We start from the raw sequence: 25352 nt of genomic DNA, 5'->3' as shown, positions 1-25352 counted from the left end.
GGTACATGAGTAAGTGAGGTTACTGAGGTTTAAATAACTTTTGTAAAGATCAATACAAAATGGGCACTAAATAAAAAGGGAAGTGAATTTACACTTACATGCCAGAACTTTTTTTTAATCATAACTGGTTTAGGAAAGAAAGATTTCTAAAATGTATTGCACATTTTCCTGCTTTAACGTAATCTAGCCTTTTATAAACAATGCAGGGTGACCATTTCAGACAAACGTCACTGTAACAACTAAATAGGACACTAATGTAGGGAAGAGAGCTATCAAAATGCATAACACACAATTAAGTTGCAAGACACTGGATGAATTGTTTGAATCTTATACAAATGATACCATTTAATAGAGATTAAATGTCAAGCTGAGTCTTCAGGTTAAAAAGTAACAATAAAGGGAAACAACATAACAGAAGTTGGGACAGAAAAACTCTAAAAAATGTAACTGCCTGCATGCCCTAAATAAACCAGAAGTGATAGGCTGTCCAAAAAAAAAAAAAGTACAAGAAAAAGAATTTGGGTTAGTAGAGAGAATATACCAGGATGAGTCAGAAGAATGGAGTTCTAGTTTCAACTGCCCTACTTGAGTGAGAACGTGTAGCTAGATTAAGCCACTTAACCTGGACCTATATCCTCATTAATAAGAAGGGCGCAAACCTACTTTGACACCTCCAACATCATCAGGCAGACCAAATATTAATGTTGATAAAAATGCTCTCAAATCTGTATGTAAACACGTTATACCGTGAGACCTGCATAGTCACCACACAGCAGTCTAGAGCAGGGTTTCTCAGCCTTTTGCACTTAGGACACATATAGAAAATGACAGTACAGATACAGGCACACAGCAGTAAGCAAGCCATGCTGCTGTTGGCCAACAGTCATCAGCAGAAGCTCGTCCACTCTGTCACCGATAATCCTCTCTGAGGAACAAGGACATCAGTATTTCTGCCCTATCTGTAACACATTCAGAGGGCTGTCTGGCACACTGGTTAGGAAGCTCTAATTAAAGTGCGATGTCTAATTTGTAACACTTGTAAAAGGGAATTTAACTTTTTCCACAATAACTGGCTCTGGGAAACAGAATCAAGAGTAGAGTCTGATGATGACAGAACAGTAATACCTTGGACCTAAGCAATAAACCCCTGTCCTAGGCCTGGACCTTTGAAGGGCCATGCACTGACCTCCCCCTGACCACACCCTTGACCATGCATGGGGCCAGCTGATCTCAGGACCTGAAAGGTATGCCCAACTGCAGCCTACACACCCAGCCCTCATTTTGCAAGGACCCAGAATTTCCTGTCTACTTCTAGGCTTTGCTCAGGTCTCTTCCCTGAGTGAGTTGATCCTCCCAATGGCAGATGACCCCACCATCGGTATTTATATCGCTGGGTCCAAGGGATGATCAAAGAGCTGCTGTCTGAAAGGTGAACGGGGATGCACGGATTCGAGTGTCCACGTATGTGCACATGCAAAAAGTCCCTCATGCAAGGAACCTGGAGGGAGAATGGAATCTTGGGTTGAAGGCTGGGTCTTTGCCCTTTACCATGTTCTGGAGCAGAACTCAGAGGAATCTGAGAATTCCCTGTTTGACCCTGAGTTAGGTCATTATGAAGTTTTATTTGTTAAGGTAGGCAATGGAACATCTGTATCAGTCAGCTTGATTAATAACTTGTAAATAGCTCCTGGAAAAGGAGCTAAAAATCTTAGGAGTATGAGGAACAGTTGAAGAAAATAAGTACATTTAGCCTGGAAAGAGAAAAAGTTGGTGGGAAGATCAAAGAACCAGCCATTTTTCCATGACAGCTGAAGGCCATCATGTGAAAAACAGAGCAGATCTGTGTGGTGTTGGAAATGCAGGCAGGTACATTCCACTCTAATATAATGAGGAATTTTTAAAAATGAGAACTCCTTTTAAAAAGAACTGGGCAAAAACAAGGTCCTACTGCATAGCACAGGGAACTATATTCAATATCCTGTGATAAACCGTAATGGAAAATAATATGAAAAAGAATGTGTATATATATGTATAACTGAGCCACTCTGCTCTACAGCAGTAATTAACACAACACTGTAAATCAACTATACTTCAATTAAAAAAAAAGAACTGGGCTGTCAAGTGAGTAACTGAGTTTTCAGTCACTGAAAATACAGAGGCAGAGGGTATGTGCTTCTCTTCCAAGGAAAATGTAGAAGAAACTCTGATACTGGGAAAAGGTAAAACTATGTATAACCGGGAGGCCTATGTAACTGCAGTATATGAATGTGTAGCTCTATATGCAGAGACAAGTGGCATGAGACACAAGGCAAAATGGTAGTTAAACCCTGAAGTAACCTTTCTCTCTTAAAAACTCCCTGCTGTCAGCTTACTCTTGTCATTTGCCTCCTCACAAAAATCGAGGTAAATTCCTCTATCCTACGAAATTGATTACTTAAGACTAAAGCAGCCACATCTCAAGGGATTTTTTCCATCCCCCAGAAAATCACAACCTTCCCTGCTGCTCTCAGGATGCTCTGACTTACCACTATCACTGAAAACCTTGCCTCCCATCCCCACAATGGATGGCACCTCTCTGGCATCAACAAATATGTTTTAATAGAAAAGCTAGGGATACAGTACATATCTAGACAGAGCCCATGCCCCTCAAACAGCTTGCAGAAAAAGGGATTATAAATGTAAAACATAAGCGAATAAATAAACTAAAATGAAGAAAATGGGGTAATATAGAAGAGAAAGACTGGGGTACTGCATGTACACAGTAATCACAAAGGCCTCTCTGGGGTAGGAGAAGGCAGTCACACAAAGATCTGAAGAAGTACATTCCAAGCAAAAGGAACAGCAGCTGTAAATCCCTGAAAAGGTACATGCTTAGCTTCTTCAAAGGATAAAAAAAGAGCATCATCCACTATACACCTATTAGAATGGCCTAAATCCAGAATGCTCACACCACCAAGTGCCAGCAAGGATGTGGGACAAAAGGAACGCTCATTCACTGCTGGTGGCAATGCAGCCACTTTGGAAAACAGTTTGGCAGTTTCTTATAAAACAAAACATACGTTTACCATACAATCCCACAATCACAGTCCTTGGTATTTACCCAAAGGAGTTGAAAACTTACGTCCACAAAAAAACTGCACACGGATGGTTTATAGCAATTTTATTCATAACTGCCAAAACTTGGAAGCAGCCAAGACATCCTTTAGCAGGTGAATGGATAAACTGTGGTACATCCAGACAATGGAATATTATTCAGTGCTAAAAAGAAATGAGCTATCAAACCATGAAAAGACATGGAAGAAACTTAGATACACATTACTAAGCGAAAGCAGCCAATCTGAAAAAGCTACATATTGTACGATTCCAAATATAAGACACTGTGGAAACGGCAAAACTATGGAGTCATTAAACAGATCATGAGTAGCCAAGGGTTGGGAGTGGGGGGGAGGTGAGGGATGAATAGGCGGAGCACAGGGGGTTTTTAGGGCAGTGAAAACTACGCTGTATGACACTATAATGGTGGATGTATGTCATTATAAATTTGTCCAAACCCACAGAATGTACAACACCAAGAATGAACCCTAATAAAACTGAGGACTTTGGGTGGTAATGGTGTGCTGTCACAGCTTCATCAGTTGTAACTAACGTCCCACTCTGGTGGGGAACGTTGACAGTGGAAGAGGCTGTGTGTGTGAGGGACGGCAGGATGTGGGAAATACCTGTACCCTCTGCTTGATTTTGCTGTGAGCCTAAAGGTGCTCAAAAAAAAAAAAAAATAGAAAAGTCTATTAAGGAAAAAAAAAGAAGAATCACATCATTGTGATTGCAGCCCCGTGAACAAAGGAGAAGACAGAGAAAGATGCAGTTGGAGAGGAAGCAAGGAGCCAGACCACGCACTGCAGACATTCTGGACGACATTTTTCATCGTGGCTGGGGCTGTCCTGTGCACTGTAGGATGCCCAGCATCCCTGGCTTCTACCCACTAGGTGCCAGCAGCACACTCCCCCTACCACCCGTCCCCCAGTCCTGACAACCAAAAAGGACTCCAGACACTGCCAACTGTCCCCTAAGGGCAAGATCTTCCCCAATTAAAAAACGCTGATACAGGGCCTCATAAGTGGCCACAGTGGAGAATTTGTTTCCATAATAAACCTTTAAGTTTTAGTTTTAGTGTTAAGTGTACTGGAAAGCCAGTAAACAGGTGATACAATCTGATTAACATTTAACATTATTTTTGGCTCCTGTTATAGGATGGGTGAGGAAAATAAGGGCAAGAGTAGAGGCAGGGAAGTCTGCTGGCAGTTTTCCAGAGGAGAAAGGCTGCCAGCCTAGGTGTTAACAGTGAAAAAACTATTAAAAAACATAGTCATGTCCAGTTTGTATTCTGCAGGTGGAGCTGACGGGACTTTAATATGAGATGAGAAGAAAAAACTGGAGGATAACCCCAGGGGTTTTGGCCTGCACAACTGGGTAGACAGTGGTGTCACTTCACTTGAGAAGATGAAGACTTTGGAAAGGTGGAGGGAAGAGTAAATGAAAGAAAGAGGAATTCATAGTTCTGCTTTGTTCACATTACATTTGAGGTGTCTATTAGACATCCAAGTGGAGGAGTGGCGTTAGATGAATCTACAGCTCAAGGGGAAAAAGAAAGGAATCTGAGCTCCCTCAGCATATAAATGGTATCTGAAACCATGAAAATTGATGAAATCACATAAGGAGAGCCCAGGGACACTCCAAATTTTAGAGTGGGGGGTGGGTAGAGATAAGCTGCAAAAAGACATAGAGAATGAGTAGCTACGAGGTCAGAGAAAGTAGTTGGCCAATGTGAAATGCTGATGAGAGGTCAATAAGACATAGACACTGCTGATCACTGGCTTTGACAAGACACAGGTCGTTGCAGCCTTGATTAAAAACAATGTCAGTGAGTGGAGAAACAAGAGCTCAAAGGGATCAGGCTAAAGAGAGAATCAGTGGTAAGGAAGTAGACACAGCAAACATAAACCTCTCCTGTTGCAAAAGGGAACAAAGAAATTGGGTAATAGCCGAAGGGAAACATAAGGTGGAGGAGACGGTGGTTTAACAGAGATGATTTATTCAGTTAAGGTATTAGGGGCTCCAACAAGACAAAACTGTATTCCTTTCTCACTTAACCATCCAGAGATAAATGAGCAGTAGTAGGGTGGCTCTGCTCCACGAGACCATCCAAGGATCCATCTTACTGATCCATCTCCCCCTAAAGTGCTGCTCTCACCTGCAAGGTTCAATAACACATACCAGCACTACATTCTCCTGGCAGAAAGGACGCAGAAAGCAACCTGCTTTCCTTTCTAAGGCCATGACACAGAAATCACTCACATCACTTCCGGTCATATCCATTTACCCAAACTTCCATCATGTGGTCACATCGAGCTGTAAGAGGGAGACTAGGAAATGTAGTCTAGTTGGGCATCCATGTGCCAGAGAAAACCTGAGGGCCCTATTACTGAAATGAAGCTGCAGAGAATGGCATTTGGTGAATCATCACTGCTGCGAGTAATATAGGGCATGTCTGCATGCTAAAAGAGATGATCCAGTAAGGAGAGAATGATAATTTAAGGAAAAAAATAATGGCAGGAGTGAAAGCCTTAAGAAGGGAAAAATGAATGAGATCCAGGGCTCAGAGTTATTGACCCAGAAGCCGGGACACTTTGGTCTCTTGTCCCTTCTCACATGCTTGACTTTTCCAGAGAAAAGTTGCCCCTTGAATGCATTTCCAGCAAATTAAAGTAACCCTTTCCTTCTATCCAGTAAATCAAGCAATTATGCAAAATGAGCATAAGAATCTGGCCTGGATTGAGCAGTTGTCACTTGAGCTGTCTCCTAACAGGCTGATTCAAAGATGCTGCCTCTCTGTCAAAGAGAATATGACCAAATTTCAGAGCTGGAGACAGTCTACAAAGTTCATGTTACAAATGTTCAGGGCCACAAGGCCACAAAGCCACAAAGTATCCTCTCCAATAGTACACCCAAGTCCTCGAACTGCCAGATCAGGGATCATCCCACTGTCCCCTTGTCTACTCTTTTATAAATATTCTTTTTCATAATATAGTTTATCTCCCCAGTGGAATGAACACTTCCTAAGGGCAGAGACTCAATGCCACCTTCTTTCATATCTATCTTCCACTGCATTTAGCATGGTACAAAATACTCACTTGTACTGAATGGATACTTTTCAGTTCACTGATAAAAGAGATTTGGTTTCCTGCATCCTACCGGAGCCAGGATTGTTACCGAATCCGGAAGACCACTGGATTTCAGGTTCTCCTCAGGTAGAAGGTCAATGGAAACTGGGCAAGTGCAAGAGGATGGTCCCTACTTTAAAAAAAAAAAAAAAAAAATCAGAGAATCATGGAATTTTGGAGCAAGAAAGGATCTTAGAGACCTGTAGTCTGACCCCTCATTTTACATATAAGGAAAATGAGGTTTAGAGAGATGAATTACTCATCCAAAGTCACAGATTATTTACAGCAGAGCCAAGACAAGAAGCCAGGTCCTGACTTCAAGTTCAAATCTCCTTTCTCTGTTAAACAAAAATCTCCTTTGTCTGTCCTTAATATACTAGGTAATTTATAAAGTACACATAATATGTTCTTCAAAATTGTTGAAAATACTACTCATCTTAAGAGTCCTTTTACCACATACCTCTCCAATAAAAAGAGGAACAGGAATTACTGTTTCCATCCTACACACAAGGGAACAAAAACAATGCAATCAAATGGCCTGCCCAAGACCACAAGGCTGAACCCCAGATAATAAAAATTTTACTATTTTAAGGGAAAATGAATGGAATATTTTAGAATTCTTCCCCAGAGTGGGGTGCCTATCTTTCCTAACAGAGACAACGTGAACATATCATACACCACATGGGTCACGTATGCTTTTCCTCTCAGTGCTTCCATCTCCACAGCCTCCAATACTAATGTCTACTATGATCCATGGCATAAAATAAAGTAGTAAATGAATATATGATCATAAGCCAAATAATAGGATCTCCCTGAAAATCAGAATTCTACTTCCTCTGAACATTCTGTTTCATAAATTTCTTATGAGAAATTAAACCAAACACCTTGTTTCTCACTTCCTTTTACCTTCCTAAAACAATCTCCTTTAAATACCAAGGAAGTCCCCTTGCTCAGGTACACTATGAAACTATAAACATCTATTTTACCAAATCTTTACATTTTGCTACCGTGGGGAATATTCCCTCTCAACCTGCATCTCTTCAAAGAGGAAATCTCTGCTTGGTTTTGTTGTTTATGTTTTCACCTCAAAAGAGAATACTGTCTCCTCGTGATGGTGGGTCTTCTTTAGGCCTCTACTGTTTTTGAGGTGCTACAATTAGAACCCTGCAGTGTAGTTGTCCAGGGGCTGCAGCTCTACAGCTTGATGAAAGGCCCTCTGCCCCACCGAGGACAGAATGGGGACAGCATGAGTGCCCTCCCATGTCTCCCTTGTATCATCCCACTGCATGTAAGCAACATCCAAAGTGTAAAACTGCACAATTTGTAGGATGGCAAGAGTCACACTGGCCCCAATTCTGTTCTGTTTGACTCAGTCAGAACAATGGCCTCTGTTTATTTGCTCAATCTTCATTTAGGATTAATGTTAAATAAACCAGCACTTGAAGTTGGGAAGCACATCCAATTTGTCAATTGTAAGATAATTTAAACCAAATACTTCAGAAAGCAGCTTAACATCGAAGCTTCTAGAGAGTACACTAGGTCTATCTTTAGGGAAAAAAATTAAGTTTTATTATTCCAATTCTGAAGAGGATATTAGAGAGATGCTAATGCAAATCATAAGGAAGACTTAGAGTGTCAAATACATTAAAAAAGTTATCTAACGTTGGCCTTATTTAATGTTTTTTCTCAAATATCTTTCTCAAAAAAATAAAAAACAGGAAACACCAAAACCAACATAGAACTGGTATTTAAATTCAGCTTGCAAACATACATTAATACCAAGAAATTATCAAGAACCAGGATCTCTGAAAAACAGAAAATTACCTTTTCACCCATTCTTAATCATCTAAATAAGCAAGTGATTAATAAAAACACAGTACAACATATGGGAAACTTCTCAAGCTATTCCAATTATCAGCTGTTATATAAACTAATCGTTTCAGTAAAGGAGAAAATTCCATACCAAGTAGCATACCACTCAGGAGAACAATTCTATAATACTGGGGCAAGGTGATGTGCAATATTTTAGGCTTACTGTTTACACTAGAATTTATGATCACTGTCATGTATAACTTACTAAGTACTTACTGTATGCCTAAATCATATTAAGCTTTGACATGTAACATTTCATTTAATCATCACCACAACCTTCTAAGACAGATTCTACATTCTCTGATTACAAAGGAGGTACCTGAACACCAAGATGTTAATTCGTTTGCCCAGGATCAAAGTTTATATCACGGCTGGTACTCAAATACAAGTCTATCTGACTCCAAAGCAAAACTTAGTAACTTTCCAGGGGTCTTAACCCCTATAATGCTATGATAGGAAATATCTCTGTGCTAAGTAAAGCAAAAATTTTAAGTCCTACATCAAAGATTGGCAAACTTTTTCTGGAAAGGGACAGCTAATAAAATTTGGGGGCTATGCAGGCCATACTGTCTCTGTTGCGAGAAATCAACTCTGCTGCTGTACTGCCAACGCAGCCACAGACGATACATAAACAAGTATGACCGTATCCCAATAAAACTTTATTTATGAGCACTGATATCTGAACTTCATGTAACTTGAACATCATGAAATATTCTTTTTATTTTGTTCAACCATTTAAAAATTTTTCATTCTTAGTTCATAGGCCATACAAAATACAAGCTGCAGGCCAGATTTGGCCTACATGCTGAATTTTGCCAATGTCTGTCCTAAATAAAGCAGACAAATACAAAATACTTTTTGCTAAACAGCTCTTTTCATAACTCCTAACTTGTAATCTCCTTTAATATTCTGAACTGATACTTTAAAGAAGCTCAAAGTCTCAATAAACTTGACATCTGTCCCAAAATAATCAAAAACTCCGGAGTCCAGAACTGTAGACACCACATATGAATTTCCTAAGAATGAGACAGAATCACAAGATTCTGGAACTCGAAGAGATCTAACACATTCTAATTCCTTATGTGCATTTTTAAAAACTGATAGTAAGACATTTAAAACAGTTCAATAGTAAGTTTACAGGTAATGACAGTAATACCTTACGGGTATAAGAAGTATTACAAAGCATTTTCACATCCTTTCTCTCATCTGACCCCTCCTCTGTAAGGAAGATAGTGCAAGCCTTCTCATCCCCATTTTACACCTAAGGAAAACAGGCTCAGAAATGTAAACAACTTGCCCAAAGCAGGGACGAGGCCACACAGCTACTAAGCAGCATAACTGCAACTATAACCTGATTTCAAGTCCTTGCTGCCTCTTAACTACTTCCATGGACATCAAATTTCACATTAATGGGTTAAACCCTAAAGATTTTCAAGAATATTAGTCAAAATCTTTAAATGCAATGAAAACGTTTAGTCCATTTCATTCGATTTTCATTCTGCTATCACAGTCTTCTGAACAAAACAGCTGCTAATTCTTGACATTTGTTAAACGCACTTACAGTCGATAGTGAACCTATGTGTCCTGTGCAGACAATACACCCAGACCAGCTTAGAAAGGGGAAACACTGCTGAACAAGTCATCTAAACAGGGAATAAGAGAAAGAGAAACGGAGATGAATGAACTGCCATTAAAGTCTTGGCCCAACTGTGGAATAGCTTCTGGTGATTGGAAAATAATGTGGAGGTTAGGAAAAGAAAATAAGAGGAACGTAACTACTGGAATTCAAACCAACATCAAAGACTCTAATGACAGTTGAGCCTGCCTGTCTGCTTCTTGGTCTCGCCCTAGAAAACAAAAAGTTATATAACCAACGAAGGATCTTCCAACTAACATTTCCTCTGTGGCCCACTTACACCCTATCACCCACCTCAATGTGCATCGCCATACAGTAAAAAACTGGGCTTCCACCCCCAGCTAGGTCTGGACAAGTCTCTGTCCAAAGTGCTGCTTTATTCCACGGACGGCTATAGGGACGATGGTACGAAGATAACCAGCTTGAGCATAGTTCCAACCTCACACCGTTCTAGAATACTTATTCTATAAAGCATCACACACCCAATTTTAGGAATGAAGTAGACTCCAGATATTCCTGAAGATGGTAATCACAACATCATAATATCCCATCTTCACAAACAGCCCTATTAAAAAATAATTCACACCAATGAGGGCTTGAAAAACTTTGAGGTGGTGTTGTAGCAGCAATTAAAGCTTCTATTTCCTTCACTCTCAAGTTCAAGGACCAAATGTCATGATTCCGAGTTAGACTTCAATTTACCCAATAAGGAAAAATATATTAATGAATCACAACCGTCACTACCCAAAAATATTACAACAAATTCAATTACTGATTCAAACTAGCACATTTTCTGGACTCTAAGAGCCACGGCACTCTAGCACCATATGTTTTTTTTCTTCCAACAGAAATACAAATACAGACAACGTTTACAAAAGCAACCAATGTATCAGAAGTTATTCCCATTCAGACTGACTTAAAAGGTCTAAATCTGTGCCAAACAAAACTCTGAAAGAATGGAAAATAAAAGAGATGCTGACAACAATGCAATGTGGCCCAGCTGCCAGCTATCCATGTAGCATCATGCAGTGCCCCAAGCAGTTTAAAAGCAGACTGCAATTCTGCATGCGGATCAAAATTATAATGATCCAAATTCTATTTCCTAAAAGATAACTATCAAACTGCATCCCAAGCATCCTGCCGGGGGTCTCCTCCTCCTCCCCCCTCCACCTTCCTTAAGCTTCAGCAACAGAAGGTGGAGTTATAAAGGGTCCAAAAGTAGACTACAGCTAAGAAATCAGCTTTGACTTTCTCCCTCTACCGTTTCTCGTCATCTGTTTGGGTAATTTTTTAATACGAATATTTACTCAAGTCAACAAAACGAGAAAGGCAAGACGGGGGCGTGGGGGGTGATGGCGGGGGAAAAGGGCACTAAGTCACCAGCACCGTCCAATGTGCAGCGGCAACTTCAGCCAATTAGAAAGATGAGAGGGAAAACTCCACGGGTGAGCCGGCGAGCACGGCAGGGGGCGGGCACGGCGAGGACGCCCCCGGAGCCCCCAGGCCCGCCGCCCGCGTCTCGGGTCCGGAGCGCCGCAGCAGGCCAGGAACCGCCCGGCCCGGTCCGACGAGGCCGCGGGGAAGCGGCAGGCGCGGGAGGCAGCGGCCCGAGCGTGGTCCGCCTCGGGAGGCCAGAGACGGAGTCGGCGGGGACGGGGGAAACCCGAGATGGCCTTCTAAGAACATTCGATCCCGAACCTTTACTTTAAAAAGAATTTCTCCCGACAAGGAAACTCAGGCCCCCGCAGCCTTCCCCTGCGGCGCCTGCCCACGTCACCGGCACCCCCGGCCCTCCCGCGGCCCCCGCCTTACCGAGCCCCGCGGCCCCGCCGCGCCGCCGCGGCGTCGCTGCGCCCCGCTCGCCGCTCCGTGTCTGTCCTGCGGGGCGCCGGGCCCGACGCCCTCCTCCTCCTCCTCCTCGTCCTCGTCCTCGTCCTCGTCCCGATCCTCGCCGCTGCCGAGCACCGCCCGCGCGCCGAGCCTAGCGCCTGGCCGCCCAGGGCAGCCGCGGGGGCTCGGCCGGGCGCCCCCCGCGCCAGCGCCTCATCCCGCCGCGCCGCCCCGTCAGGCTCGGGGGCGGGGACGCCGGGCTCCGGGCCGCGGCCTCGGAGTCCCCACCTCCGACACGCACCGCGCTCGCCCTCACCCGGCCGAGTCGGCCCCGGGGACGTGGTCCTCCGGCTCCGAGCCCCTCGCCCGCCGCCTTCGGGCCGCCCCCGCAGCGCCCCCGCCCCGTTCGCGGCGCGCGCGCCCGCCGGAGGCCCGCCGCCGGCCAGGCCTCCGCCTCCTGCGCTCCGCCTCCTCCAGCGCCCGCGACGCCCGCAGCGGGGAGAAGAGGCGCGCCGCCGCCGTCGCGGGCACGAGCACGCGCGAGGAGGGCGGGCGGAGCGCGCGCGCGGCCGAGGACGGCGGGGGCGCGCCAGGACCTCGCCTGCCGTTGTCCCGGGAGCGCACGTGCGCGGCGGGGGTGCTTTGAGAGGCGCGCGGCTCGTCCCCACCACCCTCCCCGAGGCTCTGGGGCCGGCGGGGCGCGGGAACGCGGCCCGGACGCCGGCTCGGGGGTTTGGGCGATGTCTGCAGCCTCGGCTTCTGCGCTGTGCTGCGGTGCAAAAACACAACCTGCCGCAGCAGCAGCAGCAGCAGCAGCAGCAGGAAGAGACTTCCTCCGAGACTATGGCAGTGACTCCTCTCCACTGCCAGCTGACCCCTGGGTACTGTCACCGCGCGGCGGAGGAGAGGGGGCGTTGCCGCAAGTCGGGAAGCTTCTCGTCTCTCCATCTCTTAAGCATTTTGGTGTAAAATCAACTCGCATCGGTTATTATTTGGAATCCGGGCCTAAAAGTTCCTTTGGTTGTCTTCTTCATTCAGAGTTATGGACCAGAAGATTGGAAGAGACCTGGCAGGGGAGAGGAAGGACAAGAAAGGGTGAAAGAGCGGCAACCCCCGAAGGTGCATGGCCAGGAGACAAGTGAACCCCTGCCCGTAGATGGCACTGCCCTTGCTTCTCCCCCTGCTCCTTTTGTTCAGCCTCTGAAGGCTGCGCAGCACTTCGACCTGCAACAAGCGTCTGTGTAACAGAACAGATCTTGACATTCTCCCTTTTCTGTTTCGATCTTTTCTTTTATATTTGTACCTTCCCCTCCTTCTGACGCCTTTGGAATCTAAATGTTGGGGACGGGGTTAACCTACATAATTTAACCCAGTACCCAAACCCACCCTTGCCAAATACTGCATCATCTAATGTCACTGCAGAGATTCGGGTCCACTCAGCGTTTAGTCATTTCAGTGGGCGTCACTGAATATAAAACGTGGCCTTGACCACAGTTAGCAGAATTTCAAGGGCATGGACGTGAAGCAGGATTTCACCACATCCTGGAGAGAAATTAGGGAGTGAACATGCATAATAATCTCACTCTTGCCAACTTCAATATAACCAGTATAATTTTGGTCTTTTTTTAAAGACCAAAATTCTAGATGTTTTCTAGCAGAGAAGGAGGGAAGGGATGGAATGAGGTTCCCATAGAAGCACAGGGTTGGATGGGAAAATTTAAAGACGTGCACTTTAAAGAAATGTATCCTGGTATGGTAGCCATCTACTTGAAACTGGTACGCTTAGTATCTGTAATGGTCTTAATGGGTACTTCCTAAGTGCTGGAGAAACAGCCAGATGAATGAAGAAAACTAGAGACCTGCAACTTCACACAAACACATAGTTTAAAAATTACTCTTTCTCCAAACTGTAGGAGTTCCATGGGTTCACCTTTTGGCCACAGAGAGCCATCTCTGCCAGAGAGAGAAGAGTATGCAAAGAGGGATTTAATAGCTTGTGTTGTTCCCAGGGATTGGTGAGCATGAAACATAAAATCTCCTGTGATGTCAAGAGGAGGTCAAGATGGGACATTTAACAAAGTCACCGTGAGAATGGAGTTTTGCCCAAGGCTTTCATCCCTTGGCTACTCTCAGCTAAGATAATGACATTCTGTATTCTTTCAGAAAGACTTCACATCCCAGAGTTTGGCCATCACACCCCCAAATTCAGCTGTACTGACCGAATGTTAAATGGTTTATGCTCAGCTGGTGGAGAAGGTGAATAATACCTATAGGAACTGGGATCTCTACATACATTGAATGAAACAGATACTCTATTCCAGGGTCTCAAAACATCTTGGTAACTTTCCCCCCGTTGGTATTCTGTCTAGTTCAGAGAAAGAAGAAATGGATTCCTTCTGTGTGTTCCAGATGTCAGGGGTGTTCGAGTGAGCTCAACGGTGCTGATGCTCCTTACTCTCGTTCTGAGCCAGCACCTCCCCTCCTTGGAAAGAAGCATCCAGATAGCCTACAGATAAGTAGTTATTCTTGCTATACCTGCAGATAAACAGAAGGCTGTGATTTCTGGGCAACTCTGCAGCCATCTGAACTTGGTGCTTCAGAGTCTGTAACCAATTACCTCTGTCCTAATAACACCTTTACTGATTCAATACATATATTCCAATAATTGCAACATTCCCTAAAAAAAGAAAAAGCCTGTCTGGATGTAAAATGGTAAAGAATTGCACTTCTTATAGTTTGATTCAGTATTCTCAAGGTGAGGGGTCGGGGGGAGCCGGGGAGAAGGCAAATTCCCTCTGTCTCTGAAGCTGTCAGAGGCCCCTCCTGGCCTCCTTTCTCGGCCTTGACACTGTCGCCTTCCTGACAGTAGCATCTGGGCTCACTCCTGGCATCTCAGATCTGTTGCACTGCAGTCCCCTCCAGGCACTGAAGCAGCGTCACGGTGCAGACAAGTGGAGCCAGCACAGAGGGCTGCCACAGAGACGACGGCATTGCTTGCCTAACCTTGAGTTTTAGAGAGAACCTGGAAATTTGAGCAAGGGAGAGAGAGAAAGCTTATTCTCATCCCCAAACTGAAGGCTCAACAGCTGAATTGAGAAAAATGAGTTGCTGAAAGCCAGCCAGGCTTAAGAGAGAATTTTCCCAAAGTGACATTTGACATTGCCTTGTTTATTTATTTCTTCCTGGCCAAAGGGCCAGCTCCATGTAGTGTCCCCATTAAACGGGATAACAAAATAGATTTTTGAAAAAGGTGTGTTGGGCTTCCCTGGTGGCGCAGTGGTTGAGAGTCCGCCTGCCGATGCAGGGGACACGGGTTTGTGCCCTGGTCCGGGAAGATCCCACATGCCGCAGAGCGGCTGGGCCCGTGAGCCATGGCCGCTGGGCCGGAGCGTCCGGAGCCTGTGCTCCACAACGGGAGAGGCCACAACAGTGAGAGGCCCGCGTACCGCAAAAAAAAAAAAAAAAAAAAAAAAGGTGTGTTGTCTGTGTATAGCATCCTCCTAGCTAAGCTGGATGCCTACGGAGTAGCCTCTCTAAACACTGAACCCTTTACCACAAGAAACTACTACTGGGCAACATCTTAGGAAGTGGTCAGCAGTGCTGAATCCACAGGGCAGTCATTAAAATGATAAACGTCCCCTCCTCTGTCCTCTCCCGGTCACATTTTGGTTCATTAGCCTCTATCACAATAATTTAGAACTTTTGGCTGTTCTCCCACAAAGGTTGTTTTTTCTTCCAGATGCTAAACCTTAACACCAGCTGTACCTATCTAATATCTGCTTTTGAATGTTTAGCCAGATAGTAGCTCTACTGCTCTCTCCTCCACTGAGTCCTTCTCCACTTCCAGAATTCTAAATGTCCACTGCCCCACGGCTCTGACCTTGGGCCTTTCCTCTTCTCTTTCCACACGGCCTCCCAAGGCAGTCTCTCCCAACCCCTGCCCTTAAATAGCCTCCATTCACTGATGTATATCTTTAACCCTGACCTCTCGCCAGCACTCCGGGCTCCTATACCCAGCTGCCTCCATGACCTCTCTATTTGAATATCTCAAACTTCATGTGTCCAAAGCAGAACAGTGGACTTTCTGTATTAAAACCAACACCCAAAATTGCTTCCTTCAAGTCTTCCCCATCTCAGGACAAAAACAACCCTTTCTCTCAAACACCACATTCATTTTAGCAGGAAATCCTTCCACTTCGACCTTCAAAACATATTCTGAATCCAATCTCTTCCCTCCCTCCTAACTGCTAACACCCACGTCTGCCCCCTACAATCTCTCCCCTGGGTGACTAAGTGGTCTCCTATCTCTATTCTTACCCCTCCATGGTCCAGTCTCAACTCAGCAACCAGAAAATTTCTTTTAAAATATGAGTAAGAAGTCATTCTCTTTGCTCAAAACTCTTCAGTGCTCTGTGCTTCTAACAACACTACAATAAAATCCAAAGTCCTTTCCCCAGACTTGCAAATCCCTTCAGCCAACACTCACCTCTCCATTCACTCTGTTCCAGCTACGTGGTCTTTAAACCAGGGAGAACCACCTCTTCCTGGCTTTTTTTTTTTTTTTTTTAATCTTTTGGCTGAGCCGGGTGGCACGTAGGATCTTATTCCCCCACCAGGGATCGAACCCGCGCCACCTGCATTGGAACGGTGGAGTCTTAACCACTGGACAACCAGGGAAGTCCCTCTTCCTGGCTTTTAAATTAACCTTCTCAACTACTTTCTAAAATAGTTCTGCCTTCTCTGTCCCCTTCCTCTGCTATTTTTTTTTAACAGCACTTATCAATGATTATGTTTGTTTGTTTGTTTTAATTTATTTATTTTTGGCTGCGTTGGGTCTTCATTCCTGTGTGCAGGCTTTCTCTAGTTGTAGCAAGTGGGGGTTACTCTTTGTTGCGGAGCACAGGCTCTAGAGCACAGGCTCAGTAGTTGTGGCGCACGGGCTTTGTTGCTCCGTGGCATGTGGGAACTTCCCGGACCAGGGCTCGAACCCATGTCCCCAGCATTGGCAGGCGGATTCTTAACCACTGCACCACCAGGAGAGTCCCCATGATTGTGTTTTGAAATTGATTATTTATTATTTGCCTCTCTCGCTAAAATGAACATCCCACAGGGCGGGACTTTGTTTATTCACCATTGTATCCATGTTGCCTAATACATGAATAAATGGTACTGTCAGAATACAGGATCTGTATCCTCACTTATTTTCTGCCATTCTTTATTGCTATGGATGTATCTTTATTACAAGTGGGAACAAGTGCAAATTATAAAATTATGTCATTTGCAATTCACTGCAAATCAAATCAAAACAAATTACACTGGAAATCTAAGATTATATAAAGATTCAGTGGAGAGGGTCATTAATGAATAATCTAATTTCTAAAAGGCAAAATCATAGTCTAACCTTGCAATTAGGTTTTGAAATGTAGAAGTTATATAGGCACAGAAAATCAAAGGCAAATTAAATGAAGTGCCTTTTCACTTCCAACTGAAATAATCACCATGTTGAAAAGGAATGTGGTAAATTTAAGGAGAGGCTAGTTGTCCCTTTCATTTTTTATCTTGTCCCACTATGTAACCTTGAACAAGTCAATTAACATCTCTTTTTCCATCTGCAAAATGGGCCTACTCGATTTCTTTTAGTTGGGTATCATAAAAGTAGAATAATCTAATTATCATGGAAAAGTTTTGGAAGAAAGGAAATTTGGAAATTATCCATGATTATTATGTTTCCCAAACTTCTTTGTCTAATATTTTGAAATGAGGAAGAAATGAATGTATTTTTAAAATACAACTAAAGACACATGAAAATCACTCAACATTTCTAAATTGATCAGAAAAAAACATTCTGAGGTAGCAAAGCAAGATACAGTCACCCGAGTATATCACCCACTGTCTGAGCTCTACAGAATCCATTTTATAGTCAGATGTGAACTTAGACCAGGAAGTGAAAGGAATTGCATTGAAATGTAAGCTTTTGTAGAAGTATTAATTCTACTTCTTATCAAGCAAAATTATGTGGCGGCTCATGAAAGAATGAACAAAGAAGCAACTCAAACATTTCTATATATGAGATCCTTAAGGGGCAGCGAAATGTTTGGAAGGGGAATCAGGTGTCGGGGAGCTTTTGAAGCTGCATCTCTCAAGCAAACATGCTGCTTTATTTAAAATGCATGTTTAATTGAGGTGACTTGGAGGAAACTAAATCTCCCATTGGCGGCTGTGACAGTGGTGAGATGTCGCTACTCCTCATGAGAAAACACACACACACACACGCATGCACACACACTCACACACACTCACACATGTCACTCAAGCTCACACAATATTTCACTGTAAACACACCGCGTGCTCCAGCCCTCCCTCCGAGCTCTGCCTGAATCAGCACTCTTCTCAGCTGTGTGGTGATGCTCCCAGGCCCAAAGGCTTTTATGAGATCTAAAGAACAGAAACCAGTGTTGAGGAAGTGCATGGGAAAGTGACTTGGGAAAGCTAGAGTTCAAAGGGAGGTCATTCAACTCCAGGGCTGCTTCTTCCCCAGGGTGCTCCCTGCAATTCCCCTCCCACGATTTTGTCTTTTATGGCTTCCAGTTTCCAGAACTCAATGCATCTCAGAAGGTCTAAACCATCTGTGTTTCCCTGCTATATTCAAAATACATGTTGGCTGAGAATGTACCTACGTTTCTGAACCTTAATGCAGTCAATGCTAAGTTTCCTGGGCAACTTGAGAAGAATAATCCAATATGCCATTTTACTGTTTTTATAAAACCACTTGCACTTGGCTTTAGAAGGTATTTGTATTTAAATATGAATGATCCCTAAATACATTGGGGGTTAGGGATCATAATACATCAGACAAAACAATAAAACTACCCTATCAAAATATTATTTCCCTGTTCCCGTATCTATTTTTTCTCTTACGGATTTCATGCTGAAAACAAACAGCATCACTCCTCAGAGTGATAAAAAAGGCCAGTCGCAAGCAAAGCTGATAACAGACTCAAACTTACCAGTTCACTCCTTCTTTCCTGAGTCATGATCTAATTTTTAAAGTATTTCTCTTTAGTTCTTGATGAATTTTAACAAAAAAGCAATGACAACCATCTTACTCATGGCAAAAAAAAATACTTTGTTAAGGAGTACTACAGAGACTTCCCTGGTGGTGCACTGGTTAAGAATCCGCCTGCCAATGCAGGGGACACGGGTTTGAGCCCTGGTCCGGGAAGACCCCACGTGCCGCGGAGCAACTAAGCCCGTGCGCCCCAACTACTGAGCCTGCGCTCTAGAGCCTGCGAGCCACAACTACTGAGCCCACGTGCTGCAACCACTGAAGCCCACGTGCTGCAACCACTGAAGCCCACGTGCCTAGAGCCTGTGCTCCGCAACAAGAGAAGCCACCGCAATAAGAAGCCCGCACAGTGCAATGAAGAGTAGCCCCCGGTCAGTGCAACTAGAGAGAAAGCCTGCCCACAGCAATGGAGACCCAAAGCAGCACCCCCCCCAAAAAAAAGAATACTGCAACAGTGATAGAGAAGGTCAAGCAGCTGAGAAAGTTATACTTTAGGTAATTCAGGGTTTTCTGTGTTTTGTGATTCACCTTTTAGTAAAAGATCTAAGGTATTATCAACAGGTATGAGGCACTATTAATATTGAGAGAAACTGAGGCACAGAGAGATTAAAATTCTGCCTAAAATTCAACCTGTACTTGATCTCTTATTTTTGGCCATGCCGTGCAGCATGCAGGATCTTAGTTCCCTGACCAGGGGTCGAACCTGTGCCCTCTGCAGTGGAAGTGGAAGCGTGGAGTCAACCACTGGACCACCAGGGAAGTCCCTGTACTTGATCTTTATTATTCCTCTTTTTTAAAATAAACAGTTGATGATGGCCAGGTCACATAAAACTGACAAAAAAGTTATTGAAGGATAATGTTATCTGTACATTACAAGAGAGAGCCCAGCCAAACAGAAAAACCCCTGTCCACCCTTTATCCTTCTCTCTCCTACCAGAGTGGAGAAGACTGGGGGGTCCTTGCCCTTGCATTCCCACCACTGCCTCTGGTAACCATACTTGGTGCAGCTGACCATGACTCTTCCCACAAGACAGCATCAAAAACAAATCCACATTCAGGTACTGGGGTGCAAACTAAGTTCCAGTATATGGGTTAACCAAACCATTGCCATTTCACTACCCAGTCCTTTCTTGGTTTTTTGATGGGCAAGTAAACCTCAGTAAGAGCAATTTTTCCTTCCCAACCCATCCCTTAATTACTAGCCCTGCATCCAGGCTGGCTCTCACATCCCACGCCTCCCCAAATCATTTGGTACACTTTTGGGGGAGAGAAAAGACCTCCACAACGTCACCTTGTTACGACAATGGTGTCCTTTTACAAGGAAAACAAAGTCAACCTTCATGTTTTCCCTGAGCAGATCAGGAAATTTTGGTCTTTCTTTTTATCAAGGGAGAAAGATATATTCAAGGAGATGTCTAAATCTTGGAATTCTTAATTAAGTTTTCATCTGTATGGTATCATGCTGGAGGCTGGGTAAAGAAAAGTGAGCAGGGAGCCCTCTCCGTTTCTCAATGCTTAGAGTTTAAGCTGGATCAAATCAGCAAAGGCTAATCTATGGGCACACAGACATCAAACAGCTGTGCAAACACTGGACCGATGCATAAATTAAATACAAAAGTAAATAAAGTATTTACGTTAAGTAAAAGTCATGCAGCTGCTGTTATTATTCTCCACGAAGGCTCAGGAGGGAAGGAGGTACATTAGGCTACACAGATTTTATTTTTCTGTTGGGGATCGTGTCAGCAGGAAGGAGTGGAGAGGTCACAGATGGCCGGAGGAACAAAGACAAACTGTTATGTAACTGTCGTCCACTGATGCACAGCCTCTAAACAGGGTCTTCAGACTGAAGTGACTTTGTTTCTCAGAAATTACTTTTATATAGCAGACTATGTTTCTAGGAGTTTATGTCAGGGAATCACTTTAAAGAGTCAGAGACCACCCTCATGGGTCAATAGCAGGACCCCAAGGAGGTGACCTGAACTGTCCTACCTCAAAGAATATCTTGCTCTTCTAGATGTGTCTGGGGTGAAATTAAAGAAGCTACAGTAGCCTACTGCCATTGGAGACTCTGCCTGCTAGCCCACACCATGGAAATTTCCTGCCTTCTCTATGCAGGAACTCGGGATGCAGCACAGCTTTATTTAGCCTGAATTCCTATACTCGACACCTGGATCATGAATGGAGACATGAATGATTGATGAATTACCAAGCTGCCCATGAATCTCTCCTTACTTGAGGAGGTGAAAGGAAGTATGGGCCTTGGTGCTTATTTTAAATAAAAATGGTATTGCTATTCAGGAACATTCTGGGGAGTGTCCTATATTTGAAAAAACAAAGATTTTTTTAAAAGATAAAACAATACAAACTCATTGTTTAAAAATTAGAATGGCAGAAAAAAACGGAGAGGACTCTCCTGGTGGCGCAGTGGTTAAGAATCCACCTGCCAATGCAGGGGACACGAGTTCAAGCCCTGGTCTGGGAAGATCCCACATGCCACGGAGCAACTAAGTCCATGCGCCACAACTACTGAGCCTGTGCTCTAGAGCCCGTGAGCCACAACTACTGAGCCCTCACGCCACAGCTGCTGAAGCCCACACGCCTACAGCCCGTGCTCCACAACAAGAGAAGCCACTGCAATGAGAAGCCCTCGCACCACAACAAAGAGTAACCCCCGCTCTCCGTAACTAGAGAAAGACCATGCACAGCAATGAAGACCCAACGCAGCCAAAACAATAAATAAATAAAACAAATAAATTTTAAAAAAGAATTTAGATACAATTAAAAAAAAAAAGTGAGAGTGCCAGGAGAGGTGCTCCTTAAACGCTTTCCAACTTAAACCTCTCTTTGGGAATTCCTGAGAAGGGCCTCAAAGCTGGGTTCCAGGCTCAGGCCTTAGCCCCAAGTTTTGGCTGATCAAACCAGAAAAGTTCCAAAGTCCACTCAGGTTGTACTTTTTAATTGACTAAAATCCTTGAGCAGTTGGTAACACAGTTAATGCTGTCTGGTACTAATTACTACCTAAATTTAGTTTAGTATAGGAAATGCACTCAGTCTTGGCTTATTCCCTTAATACCTGATCCAGATACTCATTAATTTTATTCTCATATTTCTTATATTGTACATTTTTTGGTTTTCTGCAAATGTAAATCTATTTACCTTATAGTCTGTCTTCATTACTGCATAGTCAGTGAATTCACCTGAGACCTCACTTTTTATTTCACTTCTGAGCAGCATAACTATGATCGGTGATCTCCAGAGTTCCGGTCTGGTGCATTCGGATCCCCACGGAGATGGTATAGTTCTTCTTATTCACATGTTGCAATCAGTGTGTCTCTGAGGTGTGTGATCAGAATATACTGGTTACTCTGTAAAAGGCAGAGCCTAAGGAGAAGTGAAGTTTCCTGTTTCCGTGCAACTGTGTGTGTTTGTGTGTGAGTGAGTGTGTGTGTGTTTGTGTGTGAGTGAGTGTGTGTGTGTGTGTGTGTGAAAGAGAAAGAATTATTTCTCATGAGAAGTGGCGTCCATCTCCAGAGACTGAGGGTCAGCAATGTCAAGGCCTGCCAGGTACTTAAGTGCTAATTGCTGCTGTTACTAAAGTTCTCTTTCCACCAGAGACTCACAGGGCAACCTTGGGGAAATGACTGAGTGCTTCCATTCCTTCCATCTCACACCTGGACACCAAGGACAGTAATATTTTCCGACTCCTTCCATCACAAAGGCATAAGAATGAATTCATTTACAGTTGGGGTTTTGAGATTCAGTGAAGACACTATTACTTCAGGCTCCTTTTATATCGTTTGGATTTTCACTCAACCTTTGAGGAAGGACAACTTTGCTGGAGATGTTTCTTTTCTATACTGCTGTCTTGGGAAGAGTACCCAATTGCTGGAGCTTCACAATTATAAGAAGAAAAAGAGAAAGAGAACATCACCACCCACCCACACAGAGTTGGCATTTCAAGCTTTGAGCAGTTAATAACCACCTCCTCAGGTTGGAAGCTGTCTTGCTTACAATGCTGTTTTAATTGTTCTCACACACCCTACCAAGCACACCTTCCTTCCTGAAAAGGCTCAGCACAGACGCACTTTTCGGCTTTGAAAGGCAGAAGAGTGGAATGGAGTTTAAAAGGAAATACAAAGGCTTTCATAAAATGGAGTAAGGACCAAAGGCTCTAGCTCTAGAAGGTCGGTATTTTTAAGCAAACACTCCAATTGTTTTCTACTGTTCTGTGTGTGTCAATTCACAGAGAGTTGGGGCTTAAAGTGTGGTTTGTCTGGACTCCCTTCCTCTGACGAGGGATTGAGGATGTAGTCACACCACTGGTAGATCCACAGGAAAGAGAATGGATGAAGGAGTCTTCCACAGAGAATTGTGAGAAATGCCAAACAGAGACAGCATGCAGATACAGAGAGGCAAGGATCACAAGCCAGCCAAGGGAGCCTGAAGAGGAAGCCAGAGACCAGAGCAAGGGGCAGAGAGACAAGAGGACCAAGACAGGGAGCCGTGGGGTCGACAGCTAAAAGGGAGTCTGTTCTGACCTTGGGACTGAGGCAGGAGGTAGATGGGTGCCCCCCGCCCCCCCCCCCCCAGGGTAAGCAGTTGGAGATTCGTTCCCTGTGGACCAATACTCCAAGAGAATAGCAGGACAATAGAGAGAGGGGACTGGGCCCTGCCCAGATAGAAGATAAGAGACCACATATTTCTCATTCTCCAAGTCAAGGAGACCTTCCCAACTAGAAAGCTCCTTGGAGGTCAAAAGGGGAGTGATGTCAACTACCCATAGGTCTCTTCAGTGGAATCCATCTTGGCTGAGAGATGTGCACGCACACAGGGGAGGACCCTGAGATATACCAGATATGGACTCTGAACCAGGCAAAGCAAGATGATTGGCCAAAGGAAACCCAGAAGAAATGCCCCATATAAGTGATTTCAACTACCATGAGGGCGCGACTCTCTCTCTGAGCCAGCCAGTGTGTCTATCCACAAGTGCTGTACTCTTGTTTTCTCCTAATAAACACTTTACTTGTTTCACTACTTTCCATCTTTGTGGGAATTATTTTCTGCAAAGCCGAAGGGCCAGGGCCTTGTCACTGGCCACTGGTCTAGTGGCTAGGATTCAGCACTCTCACTGCCGCGGCCCGACCTCAGTCTCTGGCCAGGAACCAAAACCCTGCTTCAAGCCGCTGCAGGCCGAGACCACCCGAGATCAGGACAAAGGCTTCTATCAGCTGGCTCTTCTTGGCTCATGAAGGCGGTGGGGGCGGGGGGTGGGGAGGACGACTGGGTACCAAAGGGTGAAGGGGACAGACACGTAAGGTGTAAACCAGTTGACCTGCAGCCCCTCAGGAGGCTCTGACCTTCAAGGTTTATTGAGATGATAGCAAATACAATCGCTGATGTAGAATCAACACTTAGTCCGCTCCATGCTCTCCTGTGTACATTCATTAAAAATGTAGTAATTAATATTTGCAACAACAATATTAAGTAGGTATAATGCTCCCTGCTTTGCAGCCCAGAGAACTGAGACAAAGGTTAAATAATTTGCCTAAGACCACGTAATACCCGGCAACACTATGGTTTAAAGGCGTATCCTCGTGTCATCAGAGCCCCGGTTCTTCTCAAACCTGAGATAACAAAAAATGCACATTCCTCCTCCCTCCCAGATATTCTGATTCAACTGTTCCGGGGTGGTGCCTGGGAGTCTGCATTTTACCGTGCATCCCGGGGGGTGTTGACATGGGGACTCCAGTCCCCACGCCTGACATACCAAAATACTACCCCACGCAGCAGCAAAGACCAGGAACAAGCATGCGGGCAACAAGGGCGGAACTAAATTGGTGGAAAAAATGTAGAAGAGGTTTCACCTGATAGTCTCTGATAATCCTGATCGTCTGCTTATTTTTTCCCAAAACATGTGTTTCCCATCATGTGGAAATAACCAAGAGTAACCAACCTGGTAAGTAGAAGGATGGAGCTTCCTCATGTCCCACAGACCCTACTCCTTTGCTGCATCCTGGGTTTGGGCTGCAGACAGATCCCCCTGTGCATCGCTGGGACTGTGTTCAAAGCCCTGCAGGCAGCAACATTAGGCACAGTCACTGCTCAGATGTGAAAAATCCCATTTCATTGGTTCTAACCAGAGTAGAAAGCTCTCAGCTACTCCAAAGACAGCTTTTAAACAAAGGGACTCCTTCTCATAATTACCCACCAAACAAAGCACATTGATAAAAACCACTGCTAGTTTTCCCAACATCATTATCATGCACGAAACCGGCATCTCTCTTACTTTGGTTAAACTCTTGCACTCCTGAATCAAGCTGGGGCGGGGAGGGGGGAGAAATCCATCCTGTTCATGATGTTTCTCATCTCCCAGGGTCCCACCTTTAGGCCTGTAACTTTATTTTTACCTAGGTTTCCTTAAAGAGGTTGGGAGACTGGATTCCAGTGAAACCACAGGAGGCTATAACTAGTTTCTTTACAATTTTCATCTCTTCTCCAAATAAGAGGGAAGGGGCCATTTGAATAACTCGTAATCTACATCAGCTGGAAATGTTCTTGAGGGTTTGTTTATTTCGTCTCAAAATCTCCTAAGTATTCTCTCTCTTTTCTTTTTTTTTTTTTTTTTTTTAAATTTTTTTTTAAGATGTTGGGGATAGGAGTTTATTAATTAATTTTTTTTTTTTTTTTTTTTTGCTGTGTTGGGTCTTCGTTTCTGTGCGAGGGCTTT

At 44.2% G+C, this 25352-nt stretch overlaps 1 pseudogene across 1 annotated transcript in view; it reads right to left on the bottom strand.

The window, feature by feature from the left end:
* The window catches only part of LOC307055650, a 45408-nt pseudogene extending 35373 nt beyond the window's left edge, over nucleotides 1–10035 (bottom strand). Inside the window, exon 1 of the transcript in view lies at nucleotides 10024–10035. The product of the transcript in view is annotated as an uncharacterized misc_RNA (transcript). The remainder of the gene's footprint in view (nucleotides 1–10023) is intronic.
* Between the last annotated feature and the right edge of the window lie 15317 nt (nucleotides 10036–25352).

Source organism: Hyperoodon ampullatus, assembly GCF_949752795.1.
Source record: "Hyperoodon ampullatus genome assembly, chromosome: 7".
NCBI lineage: Eukaryota > Metazoa > Chordata > Mammalia > Artiodactyla > Ziphiidae > Hyperoodon > Hyperoodon ampullatus.
The sequence above is the reverse complement of the archived record's forward strand: the minus strand, read 5'-3'. Positions and strand labels throughout refer to the sequence as shown.